Below are 24,413 nucleotides of genomic sequence, written 5' to 3' on the forward strand. Positions count from 1 at the left end.
CAATCAGACCTTTGGGTAGCTGACTGGGTAGTTTATTAGCTTGCAGTTCTTTACATTCCACAGCCTTGTTTTCAAAAAAAGGACTGGTTTGACTGAGACTGGTTCCAGTTCGTCCCACAACAGGAACCATGCCTAGTTTAACTTCTTCTGCAAGACGGTCTGCTGTCGCTGCGCAAACTGTTTCCTTTTTCTGGCAACAAGAGCAGGGTTTGGTTCATTATTACATTGTGGCTTAATATGACCATTTTCACCACACCTGAAACAATAACCAGGTTTAACCTGAACTGGTGGGTACTGTTGAGATGTCACTGTATTGCCCCCTTTTACACCCTGCTTACTGTGTGTTACCTTAGGTTGTGATGTAATCCTTGGCTGGGTGGTGGTGGATGTTAACTTAGCCAGCTGCTGCTGTACATCTGTCAGTTGTTCTGCCAACTGCTGAATCAATCTGGTTAAAGCAGCAACTGCTCCACCATCACCTCTATCAACACAAGTCAATCGCGCATGACTGACTACTTTTTGTTTGGTGGACCCCAAATATTGTTTCATCCGGGAAGTTTTAGCTGCCTCCCGGTCCTCTTCGGTACGCAGAAGCAATAGCAGTTCAGAGAAACTAGGTGGGACCAGTTTCTTTTGTTTTAATTGGAGTTCAGCAATCAAAGTGTTGTCCCAACAACCCCTACAGAACTGGCTTATGAGATGTCGGTTTACATCCTTGGCCAACACACCACCTCGTTTCAGGGCTAAATTTAATGCTACCTGCAGCCGCTGGAGGTATGAAGATGGCTTCTCCCCTGCATCTTGGAAAGTGTCCATGAATTTTGCAAAAAGTTCTTCTCCATCTTGTACTGTGCCATATGCCGAATCCAATATGTTCAGATACACTGTAGGTGGAGTATCTGAACTTAAATGTTTCAGCATATCAGCGGCTGGGGGAAGTAAACTCTCCACGATCCTCCTCGATCTCTGAAGCTCAGAAACTGATGGGTCTTTTAATAGCAGATCCACTCCTGAATGCCAGGTCTCATAGTCTGCTTCATGTGCTGGTCTAGGCAGCCGTCCAGAAAACACTCGGAGCCTTTGTAGATGGTAAGCACTTTCCTCAGTTTTCATAATGTGTTCCACCACGTAGCGCTGGACTTCAAGTGGTTGGATATCACCATCATGAAGAGAAGGTTTCTGTCGTGAAGTAGATTGCTGCTCACTTCTCAGTCTGGGAACTTTAGGATCAGCGGTAGTTGACAACGTTGGCTCTTTCTTCATTGTTGGATCTGCAGATGCTGCCGTAACCTCAGACTTCTCATCAGGATCCTCCATCTTAGCAGCTGAGTGAAGTTCAGCAACTGATTGTCCAATCTGAGTCATCGTGGATTTTAACACCTCTGCAAAGTTCACTCCAGAATGCTTTGCAAGTTTCTGTAACTCAAGTAAATAAGAATTAGTTTTATTCCGTGCAACATGTTCTGCATATACAACAGCTAATTCAGAAATAAAAAATGTATCTGACTTCTCAGCTGATTTGAATGCATATGGTAGAATTGAACGCAATTCAGCTACTACTGTACCACTGCTAAATTCAACCACAAGCTGGCCCTCAAACTCAGAATCCGCTTCAGAAATGATTTCAATCTTTGTTATCTTACCATATTGTTTCAAAAAGTCAAATACTTCCTCTTTATCATCTTCACCTGAAATGCCTTCAACCAAAACAGAATTGGGAATTTTTACATCAAGGTTTTGAAATTCATCCATATTGGTGATGACAGGAGGAAAAAATAAATTTGTGTTTAACAAAATGCCAACAACCTCCTACCTAGCTCGCCAAGTAATGTAACCCACATTGCGTTCAAGGATTAACAAGATTTTAAATAATCAGAATTAAAATTTATCCAAACAGTTCTTAAAGTCTAGCTAGGTTCGGCTACTGGAGGAGATGGCAATTTGTAAAGCACAGAGACAGTAAGATGGTGCAAATTGGTGAGTTGTATTTAGTATTTACAATATATATACACATTAGTCCATAGTTTAAAGGAAAAAACAAGTTAAAGTTCCTTATACCAAGGACGTCCACCAGTCTTTGTTGATGATGAAAAAAACCCAAAATAATCCACTTCCTTCAATGGGGACTTGAGCTGATCCTCCAATTAGTTCGGAAGAATGTTCCCAGATAAGTCTTGTGTTTCTGGATCCTGCTTATTTTAGCTCGCCAGTCTGGTCAGTGAAACCAGACAATCCTTGCTATTGTCAAGATCCCTCCAGCCACTCCTTGCGCGAGGGATCTGCAACGCACCTGGCCTGTACAAACAGACCTAATTAATCAGTACATGTACAGAAGTTTCATAAGTATATATAACTTATGCAACCAATATTGTTACGTAACAAATCAATATACAATCACAACAGGCTGGAAGGCTAGTGCTAGCATACTAGCTCCCGACCACACTCACCAGTTCCCTCTTGACTAACCGTGATTCTTGCAACGCTTGGTTGAGTAATCACCCGGCTGCAAGTTAACATAATTACACGATTGAAAAATAGACAATAAAGATCTGAAACCTCTTTGGAAACAGACCAGTCCTACCTGCACGTCAGAGTCCCGCAGCGGTTCTGCCTAAGCTGCGATTTGCAACCATATAAACTGTGCTATCAATTTAGGACGCTGATGTGCAGCTGTCGCATGACGTCAGAGTCACGCGAGAACACTATTGTTCTCGCCTGGTTGGTGTTAAATAAATTAAAGGGGAAGAGGAAAACATTTAATTAAACCTTTTTTTCTTTTTAAATAAATCTAACAAAATGGAAAATAAAATAAATAAATTAAACCTAATATAGAAAATGATCCTGGTTACATCCTCCCCTCTTTAATTCCTGCACGTCTCGTTGCAGGGTTATTTAAATTAATTTTCTTTCTTGATATTCACATTAGAAACTTGACTAAGAGCCTCAGTGTACACATTTGCCAAACCATGCAATAGAGCCTGAACTACTGAAATGAGTGGCTTACCCAACACAGGATATGTTAGACGACTAGGAGGTTGACGCTGTCGATCTGATCGCCTGGGCAATATTTCAGACTCAACTGAGTTATAGGGTGAGCTGACACTTGCAGGACCTATAGATGACTCAGATTGAACAACCAGACGATCCTCAGCATCAGGTTCTTGAACTGTAATCATGTGTTCGTCAGGTATTTCTCCCTCCAGGTGTACTTCCACAGCCTCAGCCACATGTGGTTCGGAAAGTTCCTCTACCTGTTCTACAGGTAGCTTGTCTTCATGGTGAGACAGTGATGAATCAGTTGTTAAACAGGATTCTTCATTTTCAGATGGACTAGCAGTCTCAAGGTCTGTGCTCTGAATTAGAGGTACAGAATACTCTGATGCTTCAGCATCACTTTGAACCAAAGGTGAAATGGGCTGCAAAGTCATGAATTCCGGTGATGACTTAAATTTTCTCACCTTCACATGGGATCTGGTTGGGAGTAGGATGGAAACTTCTGGCACATATGGCTCAGCATCCTCATCCTCCTCCATCACATCAGGAACATCTGGATGGCAAACATCCTGGCTGCGAGTCTTTCGTTGTGAGGCAGGCATGGAGATGGAAGGGTCGTCTGTGGAGCAATCTGGCAGGAAGCCACAAGGAAGCAACAGGTCTCTATGTAAAGTACGAGTTGGTCCCTCTTTGTGTTCAGGTTGTACAGTGTAAACTGGTACATTTTCAGCTCTGCCAACAACTTTGTACACCCCATGCTCCCATCTATCTGCCAGCTTGTGCTTACCCCTCAGACGGATGTTGCGAACCAGTACTCGATCTCCTATCTCCAAACTGCATGGTGTAATTTTCTGATCAAAACGGATCTTGTTCTTTCCAGCTGACTTAAGGGCATTCTCAGAAGCTAGTTTGTAGCTTTCTTTCAGGCTGGATTGCAGATTCTTAACATACTCTGAATAAGAAATGGATGATTGTTCTCTGACGGGTAAACCAAAAGCCAAATCCACAGGAAGACGAGGACAACGACCAAACATGAGTTCATAAGGTGTGAACCCTGTTACCACATTTCTTGTACAGTTATATGCATGTACTAAAGGTTTGACATACTCTCGCCATTTTGACTTTTGTTTCATTTCCAGGGTTCCAAGCATATTGAGCAGAGTGCGGTTGAAGCGCTCGACTGGATTCCCTCGTGGGTGGTACGGGGTAGTACGGCTTTTCTTCATGCCTACAACTTCACAGAGCTCTTTAATGAGCTTGGACTCAAAATCTGTACCCTGGTCTGAATGTATACGCTCTGGAATTCCATAATAAACCATAAATTCATTCCAGAGGTACTTTGCAACTGTCTTTGCCTTCTGGTTGGGGGTAGGAATAGCAACTGCAAATTTGGTGAAGTGATCAGTAAGAACAAGAATGTCTTTAGTATTACTACTGTCAGGTTCAATGGTTAAAAAGTCCATACATAGTAGTTCAAGTGGTCGGCTTGTTTGAATATTTATTAATGGAGCTGCTCTTTCTATTTGAGCTTTACGCCTTACGCAACGACCACAGGTTTTTACAAAGGTCTCCACCTCTAATGTCATTTTGGGCCAAAAAAAGCGTTGGCGCACCAGATCAATTGTTCTTTCGATGCCCATATGCCCCATATCATGGTGCAAGCTCTTTAAAACAGCTGGTCGTAACTTGGGCGGTAGGATTAGCTGGTAGATAAGTTTATCTCCATCATGTCTTCTCCGATATACGATTCCATCCACCAACTCTAACCTGTTCCACTCTCTCAGGAGCAGAGGAAGGTCAGGTAGCTCCTCTCGAACTGATGGAAGGACCTTCTCACCAGTCTCCAGTTGATGAATGACCTCACGAATAGCAGGGTCAGCTTGTTGCTCTTCTTGGAGATCGCCCTGAGATAGAGAGGGGATTAGAGGCAAACCATGCAACTCTTCATTGCTGAACCCACCAGGGATGGAGTTAACAGAGACAGATAGAGATTCAACCAGTGCGACAGATCGACTTAGTTCAGTTTGGTTCTGTGTTCGGATTATACAACTCTGACAGATGGCATCCACAATTTCAGGGGAAATGTCATGGGTGTTTTTACCATTACCCAACTGACTGGTCAGATGTTGAATGAGCTCTCTCTCTCGGCAGTGCTGGTCACTAGAAATATCTTCATGTGAGCGTCGGGACAGAGCATCAGCATCCAAATTCTGTTTTCCAGCACGGTACTGCAATTGGAATGAGTAGGTAGACAGTGCTGCTAGCCACCGGTGACCTGTAGCATCCAGCTTGGCTGAAGAAAGAACATAGGTGAGAGGGTTACTATCTGTGACAACTGTAAAGTTAGTCCCATAGAGGTAATCATGAAACTTTTCAGTAACACTCCACTTCAGAGCCAAAAACTCCAGTTTATGAGCAGGATATTTTGACTCACTGACCGACAGGCCTCGGCTAGCAAAAGCAATAACGCGCAGCTTGCCCTCCTGCTCTTGGTACAATACTGCTCCCAACCCATTTGTACTGGCATCAGTATGTAAGATGTATGGCAGTTGTGGATTGGCAAATCCAAGAACAGGTGCTGTAGTCAATTTGGAAATGACTGTTTCAAAGGCAATCTGCTGATGGCTAGTCCATTTATCTCCAAAGGATTTCTTTGGATCCGAATACTTTCCTTCTGGATTCTTCAGCTTTGCAGGACTGCGGGCAGGAGGATAACCACGGGTTAATTCATTAAGTGGTTTGACAATAGCGGCATAGTCTTTAATAAATCTTCGGTAATATCCAGCAAAACCCAGAAAAGATCGCAACTCTTTAAGGTTGCGGGGGACTGGCCAGGATTTTAAAGAATCAATCTTTTCTGGATCAGTTTCAACTCCTTTTTCAGAGATAATGTGTCCCAAATAACGTACAGATGACTGAAAAAACTTACATTTCTCTGGAGAGAGCTTTAGTCCAAACTGCTTCAACCGGGAGAGCACACGCAGCAACCGTTCCTCATGCTCTTCCAGAGTGGCAGAGAAGATGATGATGTCATCGAGGAAGACAAGGACTTCTTTAAGATGCAGATCTCCCATGCATCTCTCCATTAGCCGCTGAAACGTGCTAGGTGCATTTGTAATTCCTTGCGGCATCCTGTTCCACTCCCAAAATCCAAGGGGAGTTACAAAAGCTGTTTTAGCCTTATCTTCTTCTGCCATCTCTATTTGATAATAGCCAGATTTTAAATCCAATACAGTGAACCATTTGGATCCTGTCAAAGCACAAAAAGATTCTTCCAAATTAGGAAGGGCATATGCGTCTTTGATAGTTTGCAGATTCAGTTTCCTGTAATCTATGCATAGCCGGACGGAACCATTACGTTTCCGAACCACAACTATTGGAGAGGAAAATGGTGATTTAGACTCTCTTATGATGCCAGCTCCAAACAGATCTCTAAGATGTTCACGGACTGCCTCCAGATCTTGGGGATGGATTGGCCTTGCTCTGTGTTTAAAAGGCGTTTCCTCATTAAGTTTAATGGTATGTTTAACTGCATCTGTACAGCCAAAATCCATATCATGATGAGAAAATACTTCAGGCATGCTGTTCATTTTGTTGATAATATGTTCTTTCCACTCAGGTGGAATAGGAGAGTCTCCAAAGTTAAACTCCAAAGTGGTTCGTTGTGAGGTTTGAGATGTGATTTGTTGTGACAAAACAGTAGGTGCCGACCCAATGTCTGCAATAATAGTTAATGGTGATATAGACACCTCTTGCTCTGATTCATTCTTCATGATCACTGGGACTTTATATGGTGGATGCCGTGGCAATGTAATTAGACAACTCTGAACACATAAGCCCCCTGGTAAAGGTGAGCTAGGGTGTTCAACAATGGCCCACTTATCTGCAGATGGAGGGGTGTTTTTAACAGAACCCTCCAAGACAATAGTTTGACCAGGTGAAATAAGGACTGGAGTGGTGCTTAATAGCCTGACAGTTCCTGCATTTCCTGATTGATTTTGCTGGTGTTTTAACTGTAGCAGTTTCAGGACCGCTCGATATCCTTGGGCCATGGGTTGGAATTGTACATGGTTACCGCTAAGATGTTGTTCATACAGTGGCTCTAGTGTGTTCATGCCAATAAGTACATCAGATGGCCTATCAGGACTAGTATCTGGGACCACCAGAGCGAGAGTTGGTACCTCTGTGTTTACTCCTATGAAATCTTCAGGGAATGTGATGACCAGCTCCACGTACCCCAGATACGGAACAGACTGTCCAGCAGCACCTTCAACCTGTAACAAATTATCCAGAGGCATTACAGGTTGGTGGCTTAGCTTATCATTATAGAAAGAAACTGGGATAGTTGTCACCTGTGAACCAGTGTCTAAAAGGCAGTTACACACATGACCATCAATGTCAACAACAGCAGCACACTTTGATCCAATCAGACCTTTGGGTAGCTGACTGGGTAGTTTATTAGCTTGCAGTTCTTTACATTCCACAGCCTTGTTTTCAAAAAAAGGACTGGTTTGACTGAGACTGGTTCCAGTTCGTCCCACAACAGGAACCATGCCTAGTTTAACTTCTTCTGCAAGACGGTCTGCTGTCGCTGCGCAAACTGTTTCCTTTTTCTGGCAACAAGAGCAGGGTTTGGTTCATTATTACATTGTGGCTTAATATGACCATTTTCACCACACCTGAAACAATAACCAGGTTTAACCTGAACTGGTGGGTACTGTTGAGATGTCACTGTATTGCCCCCTTTTACACCCTGCTTACTGTGTGTTACCTTAGGTTGTGATGTAATCCTTGGCTGGGTGGTGGTGGATGTTAACTTAGCCAGCTGCTGCTGTACATCTGTCAGTTGTTCTGCCAACTGCTGAATCAATCTGGTTAAAGCAGCAACTGCTCCACCATCACCTCTATCAACACAAGTCAATCGCGCATGACTGACTACTTTTTGTTTGGTGGACCCCAAATATTGTTTCATCCGGGAAGTTTTAGCTGCCTCCCGGTCCTCTTCGGTACGCAGAAGCAATAGCAGTTCAGAGAAACTAGGTGGGACCAGTTTCTTTTGTTTTAATTGGAGTTCAGCAATCAAAGTGTTGTCCCAACAACCCCTACAGAACTGGCTTATGAGATGTCGGTTTACATCCTTGGCCAACACACCACCTCGTTTCAGGGCTAAATTTAATGCTACCTGCAGCCGCTGGAGGTATGAAGATGGCTTCTCCCCTGCATCTTGGAAAGTGTCCATGAATTTTGCAAAAAGTTCTTCTCCATCTTGTACTGTGCCATATGCCGAATCCAATATGTTCAGATACACTGTAGGTGGAGTATCTGAACTTAAATGTTTCAGCATATCAGCGGCTGGGGGAAGTAAACTCTCCACGATCCTCCTCGATCTCTGAAGCTCAGAAACTGATGGGTCTTTTAATAGCAGATCCACTCCTGAATGCCAGGTCTCATAGTCTGCTTCATGTGCTGGTCTAGGCAGCCGTCCAGAAAACACTCGGAGCCTTTGTAGATGGTAAGCACTTTCCTCAGCTTTCATGATGTGTTCCACCACGTAGCGCTGGACTTCAAGTGGTTGGATATCACCATCATGAAGAGAAGGTTTCTGTCGTGAAGTAGATTGCTGCTCACTTCTCAGTCTGGGAACTTTAGGATCAGCGGTAGTTGACAACGTTGGCTCTTTCTTCATTGTTGGATCTGCAGATGCTGCCGTAACCTCAGACTTCTCATCAGGATCCTCCATCTTAGCAGCTGAGTGAAGTTCAGCAACTGATTGTCCAATCTGAGTCATCGTGGATTTTAACACCTCTGCAAAGTTCACTCCAGAATGCTTTGCAAGTTTCTGTAACTCAAGTAAATAAGAATTAGTTTTATTCCGTGCAACATGTTCTGCATATACAACAGCTAATTCAGAAATAAAAAATGTATCTGACTTCTCAGCTGATTTGAATGCATATGGTAGAATTGAACGCAATTCAGCTACTACTGTACCACTGCTAAATTCAACCACAAGCTGGCCCTCAAACTCAGAATCCGCTTCAGAAATGATTTCAATCTTTGTTATCTTACCATATTGTTTCAAAAAGTCAAATACTTCCTCTTTATCATCTTCACCTGAAATGCCTTCAACCAAAACAGAATTGGGAATTTTTACATCAAGGTTTTGAAATTCATCCATATTGGTGATGACAGGAGGAAAAAATAAATTTGTGTTTAACAAAATGCCAACAACCTCCTACCTAGCTCGCCAAGTAATGTAACCCACATTGCGTTCAAGGATTAACAAGATTTTAAATAATCAGAATTAAAATTTATCCAAACAGTTCTTAAAGTCTAGCTAGGTTCGGCTACTGGAGGAGATGGCAATTTGTAAAGCACAGAGACAGTAAGATGGTGCAAATTGGTGAGTTGTATTTAGTATTTACAATATATATACACATTAGTCCATAGTTTAAAGGAAAAAACAAGTTAAAGTTCCTTATACCAAGGACGTCCACCAGTCTTTGTTGATGATGAAAAAAACCCAAAATAATCCACTTCCTTCAATGGGGACTTGAGCTGATCCTCCAATTAGTTCGGAAGAATGTTCCCAGATAAGTCTTGTGTTTCTGGATCCTGCTTATTTTAGCTCGCCAGTCTGGTCAGTGAAACCAGACAATCCTTGCTATTGTCAAGATCCCTCCAGCCACTCCTTGCGCGAGGGATCTGCAACGCACCTGGCCTGTACAAACAGACCTAATTAATCAGTACATGTACAGAAGTTTCATAAGTATATATAACTTATGCAACCAATATTGTTACGTAACAAATCAATATACAATCACAACAGGCTGGAAGGCTAGTGCTAGCATACTAGCTCCCGACCACACTCACCAGTTCCCTCTTGACTAACCGTGATTCTTGCAACGCTTGGTTGAGTAATCACCCGGCTGCAAGTTAACATAATTACACGATTGAAAAATAGACAATAAAGATCTGAAACCTCTTTGGAAACAGACCAGTCCTACCTGCACGTCAGAGTCCCGCAGCGGTTCTGCCTAAGCTGCGATTTGCAACCATATAAACTGTGCTATCAATTTAGGACGCTGATGTGCAGCTGTCGCATGACGTCAGAGTCACGCGAGAACACTATTGTTCTCGCCTGGTTGGTGTTAAATAAATTAAAGGGGAAGAGGAAAACATTTAATTAAACCTTTTTTTCTTTTTAAATAAATCTAACAAAATGGAAAATAAAATAAATAAATTAAACCTAATATAGAAAATGATCCTGGTTACATTTTCAACAAAATTTGAACCAGGAGAAGCTAAAACTGTCACTTAAGGACAAAGTTGGGGTTTTTTTTTTATGTCAAATGCTAAATTTATATATTTTTTTGTGCAGTTTGGATTTAATTGCTGCTTTGTGTTGTTCTTTCAGCAAATGGCTGTTTTTGAGTTTGTATACCCTAGTTATCAATTATTCAGTTACGAAATAAGTTGGCAATTATTTCAATAAGCGATTAATCTCGACAAACCCAATTAATTGTTTTGGCCATACTTGAATTTTTCCTCAGATTTAGATGAAAATGATAGAAATTAGGCATTACGTGTGTCACAGGACTTACTGTATTTTGATGCCAAGTATTATTAGCATGGGTTTGGTGCAACAGAAAAAAGAAACGAAAGCCAAGCTAACTTTTTTAGGTTAATATATTAAAAACAAATTGAACAAGCTATTCTTGGCGCATGACATCTGTAGCCACCACTGCTGCTTTCGGAAGCTGGTCCGAGCCAGATATCAGGGAACAACCAGTGGCTGAAAAGCATTAGTTCACAATCTTTTTATTACAAAAACCACCAGTAAGTTCCTCTATTTGTTGAGATTTTAAAACATCAGTCAAATGTCATGAGCTCTCTGTTTCACGCTGCTCACAGCCCCTCCCCTACCTGTTGATTAGTGCATTGCTCTCACCTGTACCTCTGTCTACTTTAAGACCTGCCACAAGCAGGCAGACCGTTTCTACAAACCAGACACGTCGTTTATCACAATAACTTCTGGTAGAATTTATCATCCAGTAAAATTTGTTATTGCTGACAGGCCTTCACATCCAACATCAGTGTCTGACCTTGCAAATGTTCTTCTGGATGAATGGTCAAAAACTCCAATGGACACAATAACCTCTGTGAAAGGCTTTCCCGGAAGAGCTGCAGCTGCAAACGTTGGCCCAACGCCACATTAGAACCTTTGCATCATTAAAGTTCCCGTGTTCCAAAGAAGGAAATATGAAATATGACTGTTTTGCAGTAAAGTGTAAATTACACTCCGTCTGTCAAACAAATCTATATGAATTGAACAAATCCAGCCGAGCCTCATGAGCGGTCCGTTGCGATTCCAATGCTGACGAGAGATGCTGGAATCAATAGCGATCAATGCAATGCATCAGGGTTTGTGCCGCCTCAGCAGAGACGCAGGTGATCCGTCATGCTGATGGGAAAGGACCTTGCTTTTATTCTGCACCGGAGCTAAGCTTTGTGCACAGCGATGCTCACCGTGCAGTCCCCAGGTGCAGAGCACAAATCCGTTTTAGCATTCTGATCGCAGCCGTGAGCGACTCGGACCTTTCCCTCCGGCTTGCGATCCGATCGTGTCGTCTTTAATCTGGTCCGTTCAACAAAACGCTTTAAATGTCTGTTGCTAAAAGTTAACGTGACTCTCTGCAAGCCGTCATCTTCGCTGGAGTTGTGGTTTTTATAGGTTTTATAGGCTGAATGACACGGCAAAGAAACAGACCAATCACTGTGGAGTTTGGGGGTAACGGCATGGATGAAGAAAAACCCCAAGAGATTAAAAAAACACAAAAAAACAATTGGGGATTTGTGTGATCTATATTCATGTACTTTGGAGGTAAAAATAATAATAATTGGCTTCAGGCTTAGTCACATGTGTAACCTACAGTTTTTTCCTCCCACAATCATCGTAGGAGAGGACTCAAAAAAAGAACAAGGCCTCCACTTGTGAAACCCTTAAACCTGGAGTGTGTTATTATCTCCCTGTACGGTTCGAAGCAGGAAGATGAAAGGCCTCCAGAGTAGTTTCTACGGACGAATTAGTATTGTTGCACTCAGGCGCTGTTTACTTCCTGGCTTCAGCCTTTTTCCTGAGGAAAATGTACAACTCATGAACAGATGGCTATGAAAAATTCTGAAATTACTCCTCTTATTATGGCTCCTGTAACTTTGCTGCTTAATAATTTGTGGGGAATGATATTGACCACTTAGGGCTGAGGCGTAATCTTTTTGACAGAGAACTGTCTTTAAAAGCTAAGGCTTCTCTTTCCTCTGTTTTTGCAATTACCCATTTAAACACAGTTTCACACACGTATCACTTGAAGCCTTAAGGTTTTCGATATATGAAATGTATTGAAAATAGGTCAGAGCCATCAGTCACCAATGCATGTGCTTTTTGCTTTTAATACACTATTTTATAAAGGCTGGATTGAAGCCCATTCTGGACAGCATTGATGATTTTCATATAATTTTACTTTGGTATATTTGTTTTGCCACTGACACCTCTAATATATAACACCATTTGTATCACTCTTAATCATACAGTATGGAGAACTTGGATGTTACTGGAAACTCCAGAATACCAAAACCAACAATAGCTCTGAATGTAATATAAACATTTATGACTTTCCAGTTATGTTGTGTGCGATTTATTTCAGAACTGGATGCCCGATACATGCATTGGATCTTGGATTTTTTTTTGTATCAAAAACAGGCATTTTTCTCGAGTTAAGAAGTACTAAAAATACCGTATCTTGGCCGTCTGTTAACGCTGCAGTATGTAATCATCCTTGGTAATCCATATTACCTCCAAGACAAATCCAGTTGCAGACGATGGTGAAACCAGAACACAAAGGCTCTGCACACTTACCTTTTAGTCTCCGAGTGTTTATCCGCTCATAAGTCATAAGACATGACCTCTCAATCTCTTCCACTGATTGGCTGATGGGTGTTATCATCATTCTCTGTGCTGGTGAATGTTGGGCGTCTTTATTTAATGCTGATACAAACAGACTGGAATATAGGACTAATTTGGGAAGTAAGCTAAACACGGGAAAAATGGTCTGACATATTAATAAGAACAGTATTCATAGACAAGCTCCAGAAACAAAGTGAGCTTGAAATATATTTCTGTTAGACCACTGCATTAAGCAGAGTGATTGTATCTTCAAACTCCTCCTGTTACCCAAAAAACCAGCAGAAACCAAACATCTCTGAGATCGTTTTTTTTTTTTTTGGGTTTGGAAGTAACGCAAAGAGATTATATTGGAGCTAAACTGAGGCAAACTGGACCCAATATAATTCCCTTCCAGCTTTCCTTTTGACAGATCTTGACTGGCAGTTTAATAAAACGAATGAAAGGCTAAAGCTAAGGCAACAGGAAATTAGGTATTTACTTAGACCTGGCCTAATCAACCGATCAAAGCTCAAGATCTGGCCTTTAATGGGTGGGCCATGTCATTAGCTGACTAAGAATAGGAAAATCACTGCTTTTATTAGTTGATAGTTGATTGCCAAATGTTGGGATGAAAACCTCTGCCAGATGTTGAGCTGGTACCTATAATGCTAGAACTGCGACTTTAGACTTGCCAGCTTGCATCCAGGCAATAAAAAAAAAAGCAAATCAGCGGCAAAAGCTCATAAAGTTCAGTCAGAAACGCACACTGTGGTTCTTAAGACCAGTACGGCGGCTCTGCCAGGAGCAGGGAAACAATCAGTCCAGAGACATGTTCATAATCAGTGGTGTCTTACATAAGCCGGAACGTTGACGATGAATGTTGGAACCAGAAATGAGGTAAAGAAAGTATTCAAGCAGAAATTGCTAGCAAGACTGAAATAGAAAACAAAATGGAGTCACGACGAGGCCCTGGAAAATGAAACAGACTTTAAAAAGCATGGACCATCTGTGAGACAAGGCAAGAGAGTCTCACTAGATTTGACCAGTTACCAGTATCTAAAGCTGACCTGCCACTACCAAGTTTTCCAAATCAGGAGGTGAGAATACATGTGCCAAGTGTTAATGCACCTCGCTTGCTTTTTAAACTAAAAAAAAAAGAATCTACACACACTTTCGAAATATCACAGGCACAGGAGAGCTCCCACCCCCCTCAAGACAGCAAGCATTGTTCCTATTAGCAGGAAGTCTGCAGTGTCAGGTCTAAACGACAGTCACCGCGTTGCACTCGAAAACCTCTCTGATTAAGTAGAGAAACTGGGGATGTTGAAGTGTAAAAGCTGATGCTGCGCTACCTCATGGCACATAATGCCAACTTCTCTGGCTCCCCGCCAGAATAGCTGCCAGAATGCCAGAGATAATGGGGATCCTAATAAACAAGAACTACCATCTTTCAGCTACACCCTGACAACAACAAACCCCACATTAGGATGCCGTTAGCTGATTTCAGCTCACCACTCAGTGCTACGGTCCCAATGAGTTGGACTCTGAAGCACAAAACCAGAGCTTATTAAGGTTCTGCTCTGCTCACCGAACACCCAGATGGCATGCTGCATGAAGACCGGTGGACTCAGTAGTTTACTGACAGCCTCAGTAAGTCAGATTTCAGACAGCATGTTATTACTAAAGGCTACAGTTTTGCAGTGTGGTGGACAAGGAGGAAAACATGGAATGTGATCAGAACTAAAAAGGTGACTATTGATTTTCGAGGATAGAGAAAGTGTTGAGCTGATGGCACTGAAGCTTCCTCTCAATCAAAATTCATCTGAAACTTTAGTTTGGTTTTTATGACACGTATAACCTGACCCGGAGGTTCTCTCTGCCCTGCACGCTGCGTAGAGACCCATTTATTAATTGAAAGCAAATTCCATTTAATTTGATTGTGACGCCTGAATGCAGAAAGCTTTATACCCAGACTTTGTTTTATATATGGAGCTTAAGTTGGCTTCTGACTATAAAAATTCTGACCAAATATTTGGTTTATTTTTGGTTTAACAAACCAAAAATAAACCAAAAACAAGTGTTTTTTTAATTTTCTTTTGTTTCAAACGAAAAAACAAACGACCTCAATGTACATTGTCCTTGTATGGATAAGCAAAAAAGAATAGCTAAAAAAACAACAAGACAATAAGATCTAGCACTTGTATCTTCAAGCTAAATGTAAGTGATGTTGTTTTTATGTTCCTCCACTGATTTTATACACAGTGATTTCTAAGGTTGTGTCCATGCAGATTTTTTTTTCTTTTGCATTCTCACTGAAATTCGTTTTAGGGGACCCACAACATTTTAGGATTTTTTTGGACACGAGTTCCCAAGTGAAAATTGTGTATTCATTTGATCAGATCAGATCACTTTAACCTGACCTACGTAGCGACAGTGGTGGGTTACGTGTTTATGTTTGTGCTGCGTCTACAAAAAATGATACAAAAGTCTCCTCTCATGTTTTGCTGTTCACCGTTTTTGTTTTCTTGTGATTAGCGTGGCTGCGTCACAATCAAATCCCATACTCAATGCTTAGCACCACCTACAGGCCTGGAGGAGAGAAAACAGCATTTTTTTTTTTTTTAGCTTTTCTTTGTTTTCATTTTGAAACTGACAACCTGTTTTTAGATCTTTGTAGAACTTGCATTAAATATAATAAATATAAGTATAACAATACATATAACTCACCAGATAAGATACTACCAGATACAGTGGCTTCTAAAGATAAGACAAAATTTATTTATTTATTTTTTTGTGCATAATAATCCAGCCGTGGTGTTACTCGTTCATATATTGCCATATGTATGGTTGTCTTTTCAGAAATTCAGGAATTCCTAATGACGAAAAAAAAGCCTTTAATATATGTTTATACAAATAAAAATTAATAACTTCACATATGAATTTATTCATTGAAAATTTTTACAGATACTCTGTTCAGAATCATCATACCGTTCAGGTTTAACTGGATTTTTTACCAGAGACTTTGGTCACAAACAGCTCTCAATGCTTTTTTTCACCAATTTTTTTTCTATGTTATGTGATTGCTTTTGTGTGTGATATTTTGCATTATGATTTTAATGTGACTGGCATAATTGTATGCCAAACTTCAACAGGTGGACCTAAAGAAGAAGGGTCAATTTTCCCACACTAGCCGAGGCAACTCGAAGTGATTTAACGAAATGTAAATGCAGTATCAACGATAAAAAGTTTCCAAAGCATAAATAAATAGTTTGGTATTCTTATGATGGCACTCCAATGTAGAAAACTATTGATCCAGCTCTATAAAAATATGTTGTTGTGGGCACGAGAATTGGCTTCACCTGATTTTATTTCCATGGTCTGACTGCAACGACATCCTTCAGCCGGCACACACACACACACACACACACCCTCAACCCCGCTCCCAGACAGGCACAGGTTATCTCCACAAAGAAGAGAAAAAAAAACACACATCCAATACTAATCAAATGAATCAGTTCAAGTGCATTTCTGCCCTCCTATTTATCAGATGGCTGTGACTGAACCTCTGAACCTGCTGATAATGCTACGCCGTGCACACCCAGGCAGAGGCTCACTTTGACACACAGCGGGCGCCCATTTCACGCCCGCCCAGTTCAGGCTTGGGGGTTGGGGTGGGGTGCTAATGAGTCTGGCCTGCACGGGAATCGAACATCATTAAATCCACCGCGATTCATTTTGCAACCAATTCACTGATCAAAGTTCATTCCGGGAGAATGATGGTTTGATGTCAAGCCGTCGCATCGCCTCAAACAAATTATATGGATTCCTCCCCACCTTGTCTGCGCACTTGATTAAATAAAAACGATTGTACGTGAGATTAAATACCCATCTTTTATTTTTGGATGAAATGGCTGACGGATTGTTGTGGGTTGGCTGAAACCTTTATCTGCCTTCCATATGTAAACCTTAGGTGGTCAACCACTTAAATAGTCTGTTGAACAAAATGTTTTCTCTCGAATCGGTTCAAATCAATCCTGCTAATAAAGACGTTAATCTTCCCTCACTGACACAAAAAAAAACAGGTAACAAGCACTAGAGTTGGTGTAGAGATGGAAATAAGATTGTGTACTGTATGTCTCAAAATGTCATGGCTATCTTGCAATGAATACAATATTAGTTCAAACAGACAACAGAGCTAACGGTGATGATCCTCTCTTTTTGAATGGGATGTTATTAGACAGCAGCCTTCGTGCGTCAATGAAGTTACAGATTCGGTACAGAGCCATGGAGTCATTGTATCCTCATGCAGCAAGTTGGGCTGCAGCCGTTCTTGCTGCTCAAGATGCAAAATTTGTTCTGGGTTGAGGTTTACGACCAAGCTGATCCCAAACATGCTAGTGTTGCTGGGGTGGAATGGGGCATTAGCATGGTAAGGGCGATATATGTAGAAGTGCGCTGGTACGTTCTAAGACTTTTGGAGGGGTAAATGACTCTTGGTTGAGCAGGAGTGCCGAAATCAGTTTTCATTGTCGCACATGCATGGAATCTACACGTCACTGTAAGTATGACACAAGACTCATACGGTAATTTCTCCCCTGATGTCTGAAACAGTCTGGGCTTCATTGTAAAAAATAAAAATAAAATAAAAAAGCTTTCCTCCAGACCTCTGCAATCTAAGCCACTTCCCACTGATTGTAAGTTCACCCTTGATGGTTTTCTTGGAGAGAAGTGGCTCTTTAGCTTTTCTTGGGCCACCATGTTGGCATCCCAATGCCTTCGTTGAATTGTCCTTATGAGGCCGTTCTGAGAGCTGCTAGACTCTCTGAAGCATCCAAATCTTTCTGTACAGGTGTTGAATATCTCTCTTTCAAATTCCTGGTAAGTCAATAAATGGTTGGGTTGATGCAAATCTCAAAATAGTTTTTTCTTACATGCGAGGGCCTTTTGATGCAAAGCAATGATGACATCACAAGTTTCCCTGGAAGTAGTATTGGCTGACAAGACAGGCAATTATGACTCTTCCTAACTGAATCAGAACTTGAAAACATTAAAACATGAATAAAGACAGTAGTCGTAGATTGTATGTCATCGCATGTTGGTTCTAAATGGGAAGATGGATTATTTCTTCCAGGGTACAAAATGTCTCTAAAACTCTAAGCAATTCTGTTGTCACTACTGTCAAATACAATTCATATTACAATTTCTTCGAGGACGTTGTTTGGAGTTTCTTGTTTCAAACAGAACCACAGTGGCCATGTAAGGGCGCCAAAGATTTGCTTAGGTTTCAGAGGAGTGGTGTATTTTGAGTTTGAAACAACTGTGTGACTTTGGTTGCTTTTATTCATTTTCACTCAGTGTACAGAGGGCAAATGAAAGATTACAGTTAGGGCTGGATTTATGTTACATTTGTTAACACATGGTAAAAGGCTGAACTTCTTTGTTGCTACAGTGACGAGTCCACAATGGCATCCTAACGCAGTTCTGTTCTTTTTTTTTTTTTATTTGAAGCCTAGTCTTGAATTACTGAAATCCATCATAAGTGATAGATGTTGCTGTTTTTAGAGAGAGAAAATGCCTAAAAGGACAGTCTTCAATTCCTTCTTATGGGCTTTGTGAAAGTAATGGGATTTTATGTGATAGAGGAACACAAATGGAGCACAACTGTGAAGTAGAAGAAGGATTATTGACCCGTCGCATGTTATTGTTTACATCTGGAAATTTCGCACATGCGCACATTGCTGGAGGGCAAAAAGACTATTTGTTTACATGCCATCCGAAGCCGCGCTGCTGTGGTAGAACAGTTCTGCTAACAACATAAAACCTGGAGATGTAGGTGTTATGAATTTGGTGCAGAGTGCCACATCAAAGGGAAAAATAACCATTGAATAACAGCTCAAAACCACTCAACCTTCTTTGGTTCTTTCTATTTGTCGGCTATGCTACACACACACCTGTTACCATAGCAACCGACTGACAACAACTCCACTAATGTATCAGTACTCAACACCGAAAAACACACTTTGTTTTTTTTACTGAACCGAAACACTCCAAATTCTGCAGTACATCTACATGTTATGTTTGTCAAAGTCAAGCTAGCATAACGGATCTCCTTCCCTGTACTGCAATATTGTTTTTCAATTCAAACTTTTCCCTGGCCTTCTCTAATTGTCGTAGTGTAGTGCTGACAATTAGTAGCAAAGCACTACATTCCTTGTTCTTTTACATTTTATGCATACATTTAAGATTTAGTGCGTTATGTTGATACTTCCAGCTAAAACCAATGGTGGTCATCGTTGGCGAGCAGCTCAGCTTTTTGCCCTCTGGTGGAGAACGGGGTGACAGGATGTTGCAACATGTCTATACATGTTTTTTTTAGGCTTGTAGGGCCACCTTGTAGTGAAAATACAGGTGCAATTTTTTTGTGGGGGTATGTACAGTATATCAACATTGCACATACATTTTTTCCCATTTTTCAGAGTTTATTATAGGATTTTCAGACGATCTGTGAAAATGCTTGCAATTGGGCCGACTGTCAACCTAATTGTTTGTAGTACATTTTGTAGTTTACATTGGATAACGAGAAGTATTCTCTAACCCCCAGGAATACTGGAGGCTTACTGTACTATTGAATTTGATTTGATTAAACGAAGATCAATGAGAAGGTGGCGAATTGTTTTAAACTTAAATTTGCACCCCTCTGATTTATACACTTCAATTGTAGATCTTAGTCTGGAAGTTGAAACTTTTTCCCAAATCCAAAATCTTTTGTTTTCAGCTTTAGCCATCATCTTTTCTTTTTTTTTTTTCTTCACAATTGCCCTGAATTTAGCTTCGTCCATCATCCCGTCAACGTCTTCGGAAGATGGATTGGACAGTCCTCCGCGAGACGCTTAAAATTTGAGATATTGTTTTATAACTTCACCCAACTTCAAACTTTCCTCAGCTTTCTCCCTGACCTGTCTGTTGTTTTTCTCATTTTTTATGACTCTGGTTGCTTTTTGATGTTCTCTAACGAACCTTTGAAGCCTTCGCATCAACAACTGGAATCATTCTGAGAGGAATTTGCTTTGTATGTATGCGACTTCTGATTGCAGCTAGTTGCACTGGATTTTATTTAGAGGTATCAGTATAAGAGGTACTGTATTGAAATGGTCATTCCACTTTCCCCCCCATAAATTCATATTAAAATACAATAGATATGTTTTTAAATGTGACACATTCTTTCACCATGTACCATATCACAGTTGATCGTCATCATAAAATAATGCTGCAAGGCTTTTTTTTTTGCCAAAAGATGATTTAAACAAAAAAGAGAAATCCCTTTTGGGAAAATAAATAAATAAATAAAATTGTTAAGACCATTATTTTAGGAAATTGACAAAATCTCAATTATGTTTTTCCCTTATTCCTGTATCTGCTTAAAGGCAGTGTGATACAGCTGGTTCTTACGCAACTAAACTTACAGAGAAGATGCTACTAAACTTTCGTCAAAGGACAGACAGCTTCACCAGTTAACCTAACCTCCAATCTTTTGGACTGAAAAGTAAAATCTAAGCATGCACATAGTCAATATGCAAACTCCCCACATGAAGACTGCAGCTGACAGTTAAATCAGAAAACCTGTAGCTGTGAGGCAACAGTGCTAACAAACACGGCAACTTGAAAGCCAGAAAAACAACAGAGCAAAAATATGTTTTTTTAAAACTCTCCCCAGGTGCACGGTGTTGTTTCTGGCACAAAACCAATACAAGTGAGTCCAAATGCTGAAGTAAACAAGAGGCGAAAGCAAACATGAAGACTGAAGTTTCAAAAGTATGGAGTCTAATAGGAAGGTGAACTCATGACAGAAAAGTCTGGAACACCACCACCGTGCAAATCTCCAAATGTGAGCTTTTTTCACTCATAGGAACTAACTTCTGTGACAGTTTCACACATTAAGTTTCCCTGACTGGAGAAAGATCAGTTCAATTGGTGTTCCATACAGCTTTTTAGGCATCACCATAAAGTAGGAAGCATACACAGAAAACGTCCTTAACAGTTTACATAGGATAGCCAAAGATTATGTCCAGCTAAATAATGGATTTGAAAGGGTTTATACTTTTTTTTTAAAAAAAGTTTAATTTGCAGTTTGAGAGGCAAAACAAGTTAAAGTTCCCACACACAGACTGCTGGGTCAGTCATAAAAGTCAGCAGTGAGAAATGTCCTAAAATACAGAAAACCTATAAGTGTTTCAAAATCTGTTTGCATACTTTTAAATTATTAGTAAATATGTATAAAATAAGTGCCATCAATGTGACTTTAGCTGATCTGAAATGTATTAATGATGGTATACATGTATACAACTTCAATATTGAAAAAAACGAATGTATTTTATTCTAATTATGTGACCAATCAATGCAGAGTAGTGCTTAATTGTGAAGCAGAAGAAGAATGATACATAACATAAAATCTGAAGTACATGTTAATAATGCCTCTAAATAAGCCCTGAGTAATCAGTAGCTTTCATCTGACAGGAAAACACATTCCACCTTATTTTATTCAAACTGCATATACATCCAACCGCTCTGCGAAGGCCTCAGAGATTCGTTAGAGGACATTAGGGAACGTACATCATCAAGAGGATGCTGTGGAGAAGTTTATAGCAGCGTTAGGTTATAAAATAATAATCAAAGATTTGAATGTCTCACGGAGAACTGTCCAGTTTCAAAATGGCCAGCGCGGTGCGAACAGGTGGAGGAAGCCGGCGCAGAAATAGATGCACAAAAAGGAAGGAAACATCTCTGGAGCCAAGTAATGCCAGCATGTTCTCCATCAGCTCGGAGGGCTTGCGATCCCCCCAAGCCATTCAGAGAGAGTCTGACAGTTGGTAGAGCCGAAGCAGATTGGTGGGTTCCTCAGCAAACCCATCAGACGGCGGGTGGAAACAGAGTCCAACGCAGCGACTACATGGAAGTACTTGGTCTCACTCGGTGGTTATCCCACGGAGATGGAACTGGGCTTCCACATGCTGGAACCATGGTTCTGGGTCGTGCTAACAGAACTCTGGAAGCTTGATAACGGCAGCAAAAACAGAAGCGGCGGTCGGTGCAACGGCCGCCTGGCAAGAAACTGGGTCCGAAACCACAGCTGGCGGAGAAGCGGCGGCAGCATCTGGTGAGTTCTCGTTACAAAACGTGTTCAGATGTTCGCAGATGTTCGGGGTCACCAATGTGGAAGTCAGCAGAAAAAGACGAAACTATAATTTGAGTCTTGTTTTATTCTCAGTGTCTTCCAACCAAAACCAGACATAGAATGTAGGAGAACCACTGGCGTCTTCTCACCTCACCTTCAACAACAACCGCAAAGTCAAAGTGAGTATGTCACCATTAACCAAGGATCACGTAGAAGGCACTTTACTGCTACCTAGTGATTATATTGAGGTCCAGTTACTTATGCTTGATATGTCTAATGTTTCGTGCTAAATGCCTAATATAGCCTATGTTTGTTATGTGCTATAATCAAATGACCAAGAATTTTAAAAAAACCCCATCTAGGTCTTCTCTTTTCTTTTAAGGTTTCCGGACCGACTGAGGACATTTTGTGTGCTGGACAAAATCCGAGCTTATTTTCAGATTTTTCAACCACTTCCATTTTTACATCAAACGGAAACTGGGGGAAATTTCGGCCTTTGCCAGTGGAGCCAGTCCTGTTTCATTAATTGGTACAGTAACTCCAGCTATATTGTCCTTTGCATTAAGTGCTTGAAATGACCCATTTCAGAAACTTCATATTTGGCAACATCCATGGTTTTGGTATTGCCTCATTTTTTCCCCCCCTGATCTTCGTTACAGTTGTTTCAAAGCCAAGTTTGCACACTGTGAGTATTGAAAGTAAAAAATTGTGTTTTTAGCACTGATCTTAAGAAAGTAATTTTCCTCTCTATTTAGATAAAAGTGGAGGTCAAATCCGATTGGTATAGCGGAGCTGCAGTACCAGTCCATGCGTGACAGGCGCAGCCTGGTTCGGAGCGAGCGCGGCGGGTGCATTCATACAGGTGGAGCTGATGCATATTGATGGACACAGTGAGCTGCGGTAGCTGCTGCTTAACGCAAGTTATGAACAAACCGGATGTTATGAAATAAGTTTCATACCACAAAAGCTATAAATAGCTGGGCAAATTGACCGAAAATGAACACATAAACTTACAAACTGGAGTATAGACATTTTTTTAGAAGTGCTGCTTTATTATTAAATTTAATATAATTTCAGATTTATGTATAATCTTTGCCCAAGTTAACTTAAACAGTGAGTTATTATTGTTCTGGGTTAATTTTCTAAACTACAGAAAATTAAATGTTAAGGATGCACAAATGTGAAAATTTGGTCCGATGTTTATATCCGATATAAATACTGTTGTTGCGGTAATTAACATATTTTATTTTGTTTGATCAAATTGTTTCATCATTGGAATAGTTGCTAGATTACTCAATTACTAAAATAATTGTTTACAACAGCCCTAACTCACTTGTGACTTTTTAATTTAATTTCTTATTTAATGGGAACACCGTAATTGCGAAATTGCGTTGTTTTTTTCAACATTAGCAGAATAGCGACGAAGATGAGCGCAGATTTAAAACAGAAACGCAGCTGGTGATGGTCACAGATGCTTTCAATTGGACCCTGATGAAGCCTGTGCTATTTATTAAAGAGAAATAGGCCAAAACACTTGGCTTTATTAGCAACACTTTAGTTCCAGAAATTATTGAAGCAGGGTGGCTAAGTACAAATCCACAAAACACCGTTCATACTGTTAGTAAAGAATATTGAGAACCTTGGATGATTCTTCTTCTTCACAGTTACACCCTACTTTGTGTTGTGTCTATCACATTAAATACCAATACAATTATGATTGCGATATCACAAAATGAGTTGTTCGATGGGTTTGAATGCTCTCGTGAGGTGCTGCAGATTGCAAGATAAGCGAGAACTGAAACCGCAGGTGATAACGTATCCGAATGCCTGATGTGAACAGACACATTCAGAGCAGATATTATCAGGCGCATAAATTAAAGGTGTGAAGAAAGCCTCGGAGATAATCCCGTCAATGTAAGACATTCTCCTGACGTCTGAAATATGTGAGGAAAGCTTCCTCTATCCTCCCCAACCCGTTCTGTTCTCCTGCAGCTGGCGGCGAACGACGCAAATTTGGCGTAAACGGCTTCGGAATAACCTGCTTCCTGAAAGGAGGGCGGGGAGAGTCTGGGTTGTACAAACACTGGACTCAGAGTAAATCTCTACGCATTTGGTAAACAACATGTTGCACATGTTTATCCGCCGCCAGCGAATGACTGTGTTAGAGATTGCACCCGTCCACCCGGTTCTGCGGCCCTTACAGAGACATCAGTTTAGGAAGGAAAGGCACATTCCTATTTTAATGTTGAGTTATAGCACCACCAGTGGTGTTGCAAGCTTCACATTTAAGTTTTACTGTTTTAACAG

The 24,413-nt window shown here is 40.8% G+C and overlaps 2 long non-coding RNA genes across 2 annotated transcripts; both read right to left on the reverse strand.

The window, feature by feature from the left end:
- Positions 1 to 1,963: 1,963 nt before the first annotated feature.
- LOC114158758 (uncharacterized) lies at positions 1,964 to 2,504 on the reverse strand. Its single transcript, XR_003598468.1, has 2 exons — positions 2,467 to 2,504; positions 1,964 to 2,295 (listed from the first exon to the last, which is right to left on the reverse strand). It is a non-coding gene; the product is annotated as an uncharacterized LOC114158758 (long non-coding RNA).
- Positions 2,505 to 9,380: 6,876 nt separating this feature from the next.
- Positions 9,381 to 10,001, reverse strand: LOC114158759 (uncharacterized). The gene is made up of 2 exons (XR_003598469.1): positions 9,865 to 10,001; positions 9,381 to 9,712 (listed from the first exon to the last, which is right to left on the reverse strand). It is a non-coding gene; the product is annotated as an uncharacterized LOC114158759 (long non-coding RNA).
- Between the last annotated feature and the right edge of the window lie 14,412 nt (positions 10,002 to 24,413).

The sequence above is a fragment of the Xiphophorus couchianus genome, chromosome 15 (assembly GCF_001444195.1).
Source record: "Xiphophorus couchianus chromosome 15, X_couchianus-1.0, whole genome shotgun sequence".
NCBI classification, from domain to species: domain Eukaryota; kingdom Metazoa; phylum Chordata; class Actinopteri; order Cyprinodontiformes; family Poeciliidae; genus Xiphophorus; species Xiphophorus couchianus.